We start from the raw sequence: 11,364 nt of genomic DNA on the forward strand, positions 1-11,364 counted from the left end.
CAGCGCAGCTTCCAGACTAGGAGAGTCTAGAAAGAAAGGCCTAGTGATCTACTTCTGACAATTAGCCAACGACAACCCTGTGGATCACAACAGAACACTGATACAGTGCTGGAAGATGAGCCCCCTCGTTGGAAGGCACTCAGAATGCACAGTGGTCACAACGACGCACTGGAGCAGACCAATGACTGTGAAGATGGTACAGGACCAGCAGCCTTTCGTTCTATTCTACTTGGGGTCACTGCGACGTGGGGCCGACTCTACAACAGCTAACAGCACCGTCTCGAGGGCAGCTGATGGTTTAACGTCCTACCCTCCACGGCAGCCTGGGGGTGCCTGTAACAGGTCCCCGCGCTGTGTCTTCATCCTGGCACACCTCTGCTTTCCTTCCACCTCACCATCTCACACTTGCATCCTTCCCCTGCAATTTAAGGGACATTCACAGGTGCCTACCACATGTGAGGTGCTGTCCTGGGTGCTGTTGACACAAACATTAAAGACCCCGTTCCTGACCCCTGAGCTCAGAGCCCACGAGTGAAACAAGAAATAAATATGATCTCAGAGTGATGGACAGGGCTGGCCCAGGAATGTGGGGCCAGCGGGTCTCTGCTCTGAATCTCACCAGGCCCAGGGCCAGACTGGGATTCTCTTCCCTGATACACCTCCTAATTCTGTATCATAAAATCTCAACCAATGCGTAGGGGGGCATTGGTGGTTCAGTGGTAGAATTCCTGCCTTCCATGCGGGAGATCTGGGTTCGATTCCCGGCCAATGCACCTCACGCACAGCCACCACCTGTCTGTCAGTTAAACAGGTTTCAGCAGAGCTTCCAGACTAAGATGGACTAGGAAGAAAGGCCTGGTGATCTACTTCTGAAAACCAGCCAGTGAAAACCCTATGGAGCACAGCAGTGTGGGGATGGTGCGGGACTGAGCAGGGTTCTGCCATGAACTGAGGGTCGAGCGGACGGCAGCTGACAAGAACACACACACAAGAGCTTCCCGGTGCCTCTGTGGAAACACATCCAAAATTTGCACGTCTGCTAACGCTAAAGCAGCATGTTCCTGGATTTCCGGCCGCAGTCCTCTGGGAAGGTGATGGAAGCTCTGCCCCTTCTGTGCTCCTTGGCGGCGGCTGGCAAGTGCACGGCAGGTTCCCCAGGCGCTCACGAGGTGCCTGGTGCCCAGGCACCGGACGTCCAGTGAGAGCTTGGCCAACCCTGGAGGGTATGACCAACCACTGCAGGTGGTGCAGGGCTGGCAACTGCAGAAGACCCTGGGGAGGGCGGGTTTCAGGCCCCCGCCCCTACAAACACAACCTCAGCTGCCGCCCCCCTGGTGCTTACGGGACCGACTTTACCTCCCCGCCTGGCAGGGGGCGGGGACTTCATTTCCTCGCTGACCGGCTGCAGCCAGGAGGGCGCGTTCTCTCTCCGGCCACGCGGGGGCGCTGCAGGCCGTGCTCAGGCGGATCTCCGCAGTCTCGCCCGCCAGCATCCAGCCCGGGAGAGGCTGTGGGTCTGCCCGAAGAAGGTTCCCAGACCGGCGTTGCCCGGACAAGGTTCACCCATTTCCTAAGAAATACGCTACCTTCCTCTGTGCCCAGTCCGGCCCTCCACCAAACTCCCTCCCTGGCCCCTCCTCCTGACCCCCTGGTCATAACTAGTCAGACATACGGCATTCACACAGGGTGAGTAAGGGCGGCCCCCTAAGGAAGTAGGGAAATTCCCATTATGAGCCCCTGGGTGGTGCAAACACGTCCTCTGCTACTAACCAAAAGGTTGGCAGTTATAATTCACCCAAAGGAGCCTCAGAAGAAAGGCCTGGCGATCTACTTACGAAAAATCGTAGCCACTGAAAACTGCATAGAGCACAGTTCTAGTCTAACACACTCAGGGTCACGCTGAGCTGGAATCCACTTAAGGGCAACTGGCTGGTTTGGTTGTGAGCTGGTCCTGTCCTCAGGACTTCCACGACAGTCTACAGCTCCCATTTTACTAAGACAACTGAAGTTCAGAGAGGTTAGGTTATTTGCCCGGGGCCATACAGCTAGCTGGTAAACAGCAAGCTGGTGGCCCACACCCCGGGCTGAGCCAGAAGCCCTGTTCTTCCCCTATACCTGTCACCCCTGTCCCACCCCTAAACCCCCTAGGGAAAGAGTCTGGTCAGGAGGAGGTGACTGCTCCAGCGGGTTTGAGGGAGGGGCTTCTGAAGAGGTTGGTGGAGACTGGGGTCTTTATATCACAAAAAGCACCAAAGCAGCCGGGAGACCCGAGTTCCAGTGCTGACTGGGTCAAATCCTGGCTTGTGACCTAAGACCTGCTCCTTCTCCCTGCCGTTTCCCCGTCTGCACAGGGAGAGGTCATTCCACAGCCCCCGCCATCTCCAACATCTGCGCGGGGAAGACTCGCCGACTCCAGCTTCCCTAGGGTGGCCAGTCAGGACAGAGGACAGCCAAGAGGGGCCTTGGGACTGTGGCATCTGTGGAGTCTGTGGGCACAAGAGGCTACAGCCTCTGCAAAGTGTCCCTCACTCAGGCCTGCCTGAGGGTGGGCAGTTGGTCTGAAAAGGCAGGAGAACAGGTGGGCCAGGTCAGCAATGCCCACACCAGTGGGTGCTCACCCCCGGTCTCAGCGAGCCCTGCAGCCACCCCCGGTCTCAGTGGGCCGTGCAGCTCCGGGCCACACCTCAGGTGGCCTGACAGCAGAAGATGCCCAGGCCGGCATTTGCCAGTCCACCTTCTCTCTGTGGGAGCTGCCTTCTTCTCACGCTCTTTCTCCTGGAACATTCCGGGTTTTTTTATTCCACAAACTCCGCCTGGCACGTTCTACATGCCCGGCCCTGTGGCAGATGCTGGGCGTGGACAAGGATGTAGCCTGTGCCAGCTGGGCCCTCTGGGGAGACATAACCATCAACAGACAATGAGATGATCCAGCCGGGGGTCTGGGGGTACAGAGGATGACAGTGAGCCTGTTGTGGGGTGGAAGCGTGAAGATGAGGATGATTCAGCGGGGGAGTGAGGGGAAAGGAAGAGGCTCTCGGTAGAGGGACCTGTGGGAGCCATGTTGGGGACTGGACCTTTAGGAGAAAGGCCAGTGAGGAGGCACGCATGGCTGCCAGGTCAGAGAGGACCGGGGCTGGACAAGGGCCGGGGGCCTGGGGCAGGAGGGCCGGATGCTCAGGGCGGAGTCCAGGCTGATTCTAGCTGGGACGGGCAGGACTGTAGTGGTATCACCAGAACAGGTATCTGGGCAGCAGAGCAGGTGGGGAGAGATGAGCTTGCTTTTACCTGTGGGACCCGGGAGGCGCGGTCCAGTCTTCACGGGCACGAGGGGTCTGCAGAATAACCCCTCCCAGGTCGCCCAAAGTGTGGGGAGCTCTCAAAACCAGCCAAAGCGATTCTGTGGCACCGACTGTGTCCCCGCTGTCATTGATAAAAGAGACCGCAATTAGTTAAAAATAAGCCTCCACCTCCCTGGTGAGCGGCACTCAAGATGCACCCCAGGCGGGTACCTGACAGCTCTGTGGCTGCTGCGTGAATGGACTTGGGTCTCAGTCTCCCGGCTGATGCCCAGCAGCCTCAGGCCGAGTGCCCAGTGGGTCACTGCTTACATCAGTGTGCCCAGAGAGCCCTCCCTGCCCCCTATCAGTACCGGGACCCGAGGGAGTTGGCTCAATCTGAGATGAGACACATGGGTCAGACCACAGCTTGGACCAGCACAAAACAAAGCCTCCCAGGCCCCTCAGGCTTACCTGGGGCAGGAAACCATGTGCTCCCTCAAGAAAAGTGTCTCGAGCATCTTCCCTGTGCTGGGCTCTGGGCCAGGTCCTGGGGATCCAGGGATGAAAGCCAGGATCCAGGCCCCCAGCAAGTTCAAGTCTAGTGGCAGACTGACATCAGCAATTTCAGTGCCACGGGCTTGAAGACACACCTGCCAGAGGAAGGCTTGGAAGGTGGTTTGAGAAGACTCGAAGGAGGTGAGGGAGTAGGGCATGCAGGATTAAATGATCGCTGCTGTGCTCTGTCGTTTCTTTCTGGTACAATCGTAACAGTTTCCCCTCTTACTGACCACACATTATGTGCCTGGTCCCTGAGATGAAGCATCTCTAATCTGTACCACCACCTTGAAGACATGTCGTAAGAGGAAGAAACCAAGGTTTAGAGAGGGTAATTGGCTTGTTCTAGGCCACATAGCTTGTGAAGAGCAGAAATGGGGTTCAACCCTAGGAAGACCTGACTTCAGGTGACATCTCTCCACCCCATGGGGTCGTCTTCCTCAGCCCTCTGCAGTGTCAGGAGGCACTACGGATAAAGCAGAGAAAGGGAACGATGCGTAGCCACTGCTGGAGTTGGGGTCTCCAAGATGTGTGGACAACCAGAACATCTGACCTGGGAGGATCGTTAGAGGTCATGACTTGAGTTCAGTCCCTTCGTTTTAGAGATAAGCAACTCAGACCAGACAGGCAAGAAGATTAGCCCCAGGATACAGCTGGTTGGCTGCTGAGCTGGGTTAGAACTCAGGGCTGGTTCCCAGTTCCAGACTCTTCTACCCATCAAGCTGTGCCGCTCTCCTTGGGATGGACACACACATGCACACACACACATGCATGCGCGCGCGCGCACACACGCACACACACACACACACGATGCACGCGCGCGCGCACACACACACCCACACACACACACACTGAGACCCAAGTGAGTGATTCCTCCTCTCTTTGGGTAAGACGGTTCTTTGACTCTTTGGGATCACAAGGACGTGGAAATTGTTGAAGACAAATTCCTAATGGGACAAAATGGCAGCGACTGGGGGCAGAGGGATATCGCAGGTCCCGGTTAGGTGTTTCTTAAGGGCCTCCATGAAGAATACGCAGCGACAAAAGGGCCGCACAAAATGGAGAAACCGTGGTGCATACAGGTGGTCACTGTGACTTTCTGTCTTGGCCCTTGTTAACTGAACAATTCAATGACATTTTTCATATGTAGCCTTGCACTAGCTACTCAATTACAGTCTAAATGTACAATTTTACTTAAAATTGATTATAAAAGAAAAAAATCACGTATGCACATAAAAAAGTTCAAACAGTACTTGAAAACTTAAGGTGCAGAGTCCCGGTCTTCCTTTCTACGTCGACCCCCACTCAGTCCTCTTCCCAGATGTGCTTTAAACTCAACAGTCAAAGCACAATTTCCACCCAAAGATCTGCTCCTTATTTCTTATCTCACCTGATACAGCAGCCATTCATATAGTGTCTCAAGATAGAAATGATTACCAGTTTCACATGTATCCTTCAAAAAAGAAATAGTTAATATAATCCACATATGGTATATATACTTTTTATTACCATAAATGGCATTCTGGTAAACATACTATTCTCTACCTAGCAGATTTCATTTGTATCTCATCCCTCCTAACGGCTACATGATCTCCACCATCCACGTGCAGCATAACTCACTGATCCGTCCTCCATTGATGGACATTATGTAGTTTGTACTCTTTGCTATTCCAAGCAGTGCTGCCATGTACCACTTCCTGGTACACCTTGGTATACCTGTATAAGGGCACCTGCAGAGCTCATTCTAAGCAGTAGAGGTGTTGGGTCTAAGGGTATATGCATTGTAAACGATGACATAGTCCCACATTGTGTTCCAAAAAGGTCATACCTGTTGACTCCCACCATCAGTAAACAGGGTGCCCATTTTCCTACGCCCTTGATAGCCCTGGGTAACAGTATTTCAATATTCGCCAATCTGAGATGTGATTAATCAAGTCTCATTATTGCCTTCAGTTATGTTTCTTCCACTGTGAGTAAAATTGAGACTATTTTCATTTTGGCTTTAATTTTTAAGAACTTCCTGTTCACATCTGCTCATTCATCTGTTGGGTTAAGGACCTTCTCTCAAAGAGTCTCTCAGCCTAAATGAAAGAAATTAGTCATTTCTTTCTCATACGCTTGGCAAATACCTTTACGGTTTATCCTAAAGCTTTTTTTTTTTTTCTGGTCCTAAAGCTTTTATTTTTTGTGTGTAGTCCACTTTATCAATCTTTTCCTTTGTGGCTTCAGGGCTCAGCTGTGACTCCCATACTTTACAGCTAATTTGTTTTCACCCAACTAGGGTGCAAGGTGCTTTAATAGCATTGCCCTCAGATTCTAATACAATGCTTTATGCTTGTCACATTGTTGTTGCTGTTAGATGCCATCAAGTTGATTCCAACTCACAGCGACCCCGTGTACAAAGGAACAAAACACCGCCCAGTCCTGCGCCATCCACACAATCATCGCTATGTTTGAGCCCATTGTTGCAGCCACCGTGTCAATCCATCTCCTTGAGGGTCTTCCTCTTTTTCACTGATCCTCTACTCTACCAACTATGATGTCCTTCTCCAGGGACTGGTCCCTCCTGATAACATGTCCAAAATATGTGAGACGTAGTCTCGCCATCCTTGCTTCTAAGGAGCATTCTGGCTGTACTTTTTCTAAGACAGATTTGTTCGTTCTTCTGGCAGTCCGTGGTATGTTCAGTATTCTTCACCAACTCCATAATTCAAATGTATCAATTCTCCTTTGGTCTTCCTTATTCATTGTCCAGCTTTCGCATGCATATGAGGTGATTGAAAATATCACGGGTTGCGTCAGGCGTCCTCAAAATGACATCTTTGCTTTTAACAGTGTAAAGAGGTCTTTTGCAGTAAATTTGCCCAAAAATCCCAAAGATTTGCCCAACGATTTGCTTGGCAGATATGCCTTAGTATTTATTGATGAGATGGATGAATGGATAGATGGACAGATAGATAGAAATAGATAGAGATAGACAGACAGACAGACAAATAGATATAGAAAGAGAGACGGAGGGAAGGAGGGAGAGAGGAAGGAAGGAAGGAAGGAAAAAGATATATGTTGGAAGTATTTGACAGGGTAGGTCACCCACCAAAAAAAAATTTTTTTTTTCTAGTTTAATTGTTTTTAAATAGTGGTAAAAAATATATACAAAACATTTGCGATCTCAACATTTTTCATGTATAATTCAGTGGTATTAATTACATTCATTATGTTGTGTAGTCATCTTCACTATCTGTTTCCAAATAAAAATATGTATTTTAAATACAAAATGCATTATATACTGTCGTGGATTGAATTGCATCTTCCCAAAATATGCGTCAACTTGGCTAGTCCACGATTATCAGTATTGTGTGATTATCCTCCATTTTGTGATGTGTTGTAAATCCCAACCCCTGCCTGCGCTTGATGAGGCAGGATCAGGTTATGTTAAAGAGGATTAGGTTATGTGTGTTACATTAATGAGGCAGAATTAGAGTGGGATGCAACATCCTTACTTGGGACACAGCCCCGATCCGTTGTGAGGGGAGTTTCCCTGGGGTGTGGCCTGTATCACCTTTTATCTTACAAGAGATAAATGGAGACAAAGTGAGCAGAGAAAGAGGGACTTCAATACCACCAAGAAAGAAGAGCTGGTGCCAAGTGGAGCATGTCCTTTGGACCTGGGGTCCCTGCGCTGAGAACCTCCTAGACCCAGGGGAGGATTGATGCCACAATACATGAAGATATCCAAGGACTGCCGAACCACAGACGTTGAAAGGAGACAAGGACTTTCCCCAAGAACTGACACAAAGAGAAAGCCTTCCCCTAGAGCTGGCTACCTGAATTCAGACCTGTAACCTAAGAATTGAATTTCTGTTTGTTAAAGCCACCACTAGTGGTATTTCCGTGGTAGCGGCACTAGATGACTAAGACATGTACTCTTTGAACTATCCTATTCCCTTGCCTTCCTCGACCACCCTCCCTTGTAATCTCCCTCCACTGTCTGCCTGGTGGCCCCTCAGCCTCTCTCCCTGACTCCTTTCTCTCTGCCTCCCCTTAAATGGTGACATTCACCTTCTTCTTCCTTCCTTGTCTGCATGTTCCCTAGCAGGGATGGCACAAAGAGGCAGCTGGGAGTGGTTACCCCCAACTCCATCAGCTTCCTCTCAAAGTAACACCCCCCACCAAAAAAAAAATGACAGACAAGGGAGAGGAGGAAGAGAGGAATAGGCAAGAGAAGTGAGTGTTCTCACATTCTTAAGTAAAGCTCCAATAAAAACATCTTCAGATGACTTTGTTCTCTCTGCTGATGTGCACACAGCCCTGAGCCCAGCTGCAGCACCCCCGGCACTGCTGCCGCTGCCCTGCCTCTCCTGGGTGTCACCCTGCCCTCACTGCTGCAGCTGCACGGTCCCCTGGATGCCCACAGTGCCTTCAGCTCAACAGTCCCCAACTAGGACCGTTGTCTCCCCATCCTGACGTCCTATTCCTTCTCCCTCGAAGGTGCCTCCATCCCTCCAATCTCCCAGAAGGGAAAGAAGGAGGTTCCTTCCAGCTCCCCAGCTCTTCCTAATCTGTCACCAAGGCATCTTCAGACCCTGCCCCTCTTCCTAGCAGCCACTGCTTCACTCCAGATTTCTGTCGCCTCACACCTGAGCGGGAGCCCTGGTGACCCAGTGGTTAAGCGTGCAGCTACTAACCAAAAGGTCAGCAGTTCGAATCCACCAGGAGCTCCTTGGAAACCCTATGGGGCAGTTCCACTCTGTCCTATAGGGTTGCTATGAGTTGGAATCGACTTGACAGCAACAGGTTTTAACGGGTCACACGTGAACGAGCATTCTGTCTGCCCTACTCCTCGGTTCTCGGCCCCTTCCCGTCTCCCTTCCCATTTCCCTTCCCCAAGAAGCCTGAGGAATCTTCTGAAATTCATCATTGCCTGGGGCCAACCCCGGCCCAGTGCCAGGCAGAGTGTGCAGTGGACTAATGCTTGTGGGTGGGGCTGGATGAGGCACTGGAGCTCCCGAGAGTGCTCCCCCCAGAGCCCCAGGTATGTCCCCAGGAATAAATGAAGGACCGCCTGGCTGCTCTTTGACCTGCCCCGCTTCCCCTCAGATACCCCTCTGTGCTCTGCGCCTTCCTTGCCCGGAGCTCCAGCGCCCCTGCCCCTCTAGCCGGCACCCCCTAGGAGGGCCAGACCAACTCCCACCCTGCCCCTTGGGCGCCTGGGAGGTGGTGTGGGAAGACCATTGTGACAGGCTTTAGGGAGGGGATGGGGGTTGCAGTGAAGACACTGAAGTCCTCATTACTCTCTTTTTCTTAAGTATTTGTTTTTTATTGAAAAAGTTATTCCCCAAAATGGTAAAAAACAAAACCTGTTCAGCATCACAGCGACACGCAAGCCTCCACTGACAGATGGGTGGTGGCTGCACATGAGGTGCATTGGCTGGAAATTGAACCCATGTTCCCCACGGAAGGTGAGAGTTCCCCCACTGCCGCACCATTGCCCCCAGATGTTGGTAGATGTTGCCAAGTCACCTTCCAGGCAGGCGGCACCATCCGAGACAACAGGTTACAGTGTAAAAGGATGTCTCACCTTGACTCTGACCCCTAGTTCTTGTTCCCAGTCTCTGTTAACAGTTCCTTGCGCACCTTGGCGGTGCAGTGGTTAAGAGCTACAGCCGCTAACCAAAAGGTCGACAGTTCGAATCCACCAGGCGCTCCTTGGAAACTCAATGGGGCAGTTCTACTCTGTCCTGTAGGGTTGCTATAAGTCAGAATTGACTCGAAGGCAACAGGCTTGGGTTTGTTTTTTTTTTTAATGCAGCCTTCCAAATACACATATGAACACATGCACTCTTTCCTGTCTACACAGCTGTCAGCTTACTATTCGTCCTGTTCTGCATGTCACTTTTTCACTTAACAAAATATCTTGGAGCTGGGTCTCCGTGACTATACACTGCTCTACCTCGTTCACACCCACTCCTGCCAGGTATTTCACTGAATGCATGCATAACCAATTTAACTAGTCCACTACTAATCAAGATCTTTGCTGTCACAAATAATGCTGCCACAAATATCTTTGTAGATAATCATCACTAGAATATCAGCTCTGAGGCTTTGAGTAGACACAGTAATGGCCCCCAAAGATGTCCACGTCCTAATCCCCAGAACCTGTGAATATGTTACCATACATGGCAAAATTGACTTTGCAGATGGGATTAAGGGTCTTGAGATGAGATTACGCTGGATTATCTGGGTGGGCCCAATATAATCACAGCATCCTTACAAGAGGAAGCAGGAGGATCAGAGTCAGAGAAGAAGTGATCTGAGGAGGGGGCTGTAAACCAAGGAATGTGGGTGCCCTCTAGAAGCTAGAAAAGGCAAGGGAATGGACTTTCCCCTAGAGCCTCCAGAAGAAAGAAAACCCTGCTGAAGTCTTGATTTTCTGGTGCCTGACCTCCTGAACTGTAAGAGAATAAATGTGTGTTGTTGCAAGCCTCTCAGTTTGTGGTGATTTGTTACAGCAGCAACAGGAAACTAATACAGACGCAACTGTGCTTTGCCCCTCATTGTATTCCCAGTTCCAAGAACAGTACCTGGCACCCACCGTGTGCTTGCTACAGACTTGCCAGTGAATAGAGCTGCGTGTGTGACCGCCTCTATAATACACCCCCGAGCAGTTGCACTGCCCTCTCAAAGGGGTGAGCATTTGAAATGATGTTGTTAGTTGTCATTGAGTCGACCCTGACTCATGGTGACCCCATGCCCAACAGAACAAAGGCTGCCTGGTCCCGCACCATCCCCGTGATCGGCTATGGGTCAGACCATGCCATCCAAAGGGTTTTCATTGGTTGATTTTTCAGAATTAGATCTCCAGGCCTTTCTTCCTAGTCTGTCTTGGTCTGGAAGCTTCACTGAAACCTGTTCAGCATCACAGCAACATGCAAGCCTCCACTGACACATTAGGTGCATTGGCTGGGAATCAAACCCACACCTCTCCCATGGAAGGTGAGGATTCCGGCACTGAACCACCACTGCCCCAAAACGTTGATACCCATTACGCACTGCCATCAAGTTGATTCTGACTCATAGCGATCCTACAAGACAGAGTAGAAATGCCCCATAGAGTTTCTGAGGAGCGACTGGTGGATTCGAACTGCCAACCCTTTTGTTAGCAGCCATAGCGCTTAAACACTGCAGCACCGGGGTTTCCAAAATGTTGGTAGATATTGCCAAATCACCTTCCAAGGAGGCTGCAGCAGCTTGCATAACCATTCACAGCACATGACTGTGTCCGTCCCCCACTCATTTGTCGGCCCTGTGTACAGTCATCGTTACTTTGCCAATAAAATTGTGAAAAAAGACATCTCACTGTTTTGATACGTGTTTTTTAAGAGAGTGGGTGAGCCGGAACTTCTTTTCATATATTTATTGGCCCTGCGTACTTCCCTTCTGGTAAACTGCCCGTACGCGTGTGTTCCCTGTTTTTTTAAATTGAGTTAATGTTCTTTTTCACTCATTTGTAAGAGCTCTTCATATTCCAAGG

At 50.7% G+C, this 11,364-nt stretch overlaps 1 non-coding gene across 1 annotated transcript; it reads left to right on the forward strand.

Moving 5' to 3' along the window:
- Positions 1-702: 702 nt before the first annotated feature.
- Positions 703-773, forward strand: TRNAG-UCC (transfer RNA glycine (anticodon UCC)). The gene has a single exon. It is a non-coding gene; the product is annotated as a tRNA-Gly (tRNA).
- Positions 774-11,364: the final 10,591 nt, after the last annotated feature.

This window comes from Trichechus manatus, unplaced genomic scaffold (assembly GCF_000243295.1).
Source record: "Trichechus manatus latirostris isolate Lorelei unplaced genomic scaffold, TriManLat1.0 scaffold00255, whole genome shotgun sequence".
Taxonomy (NCBI): domain Eukaryota; kingdom Metazoa; phylum Chordata; class Mammalia; order Sirenia; family Trichechidae; genus Trichechus; species Trichechus manatus.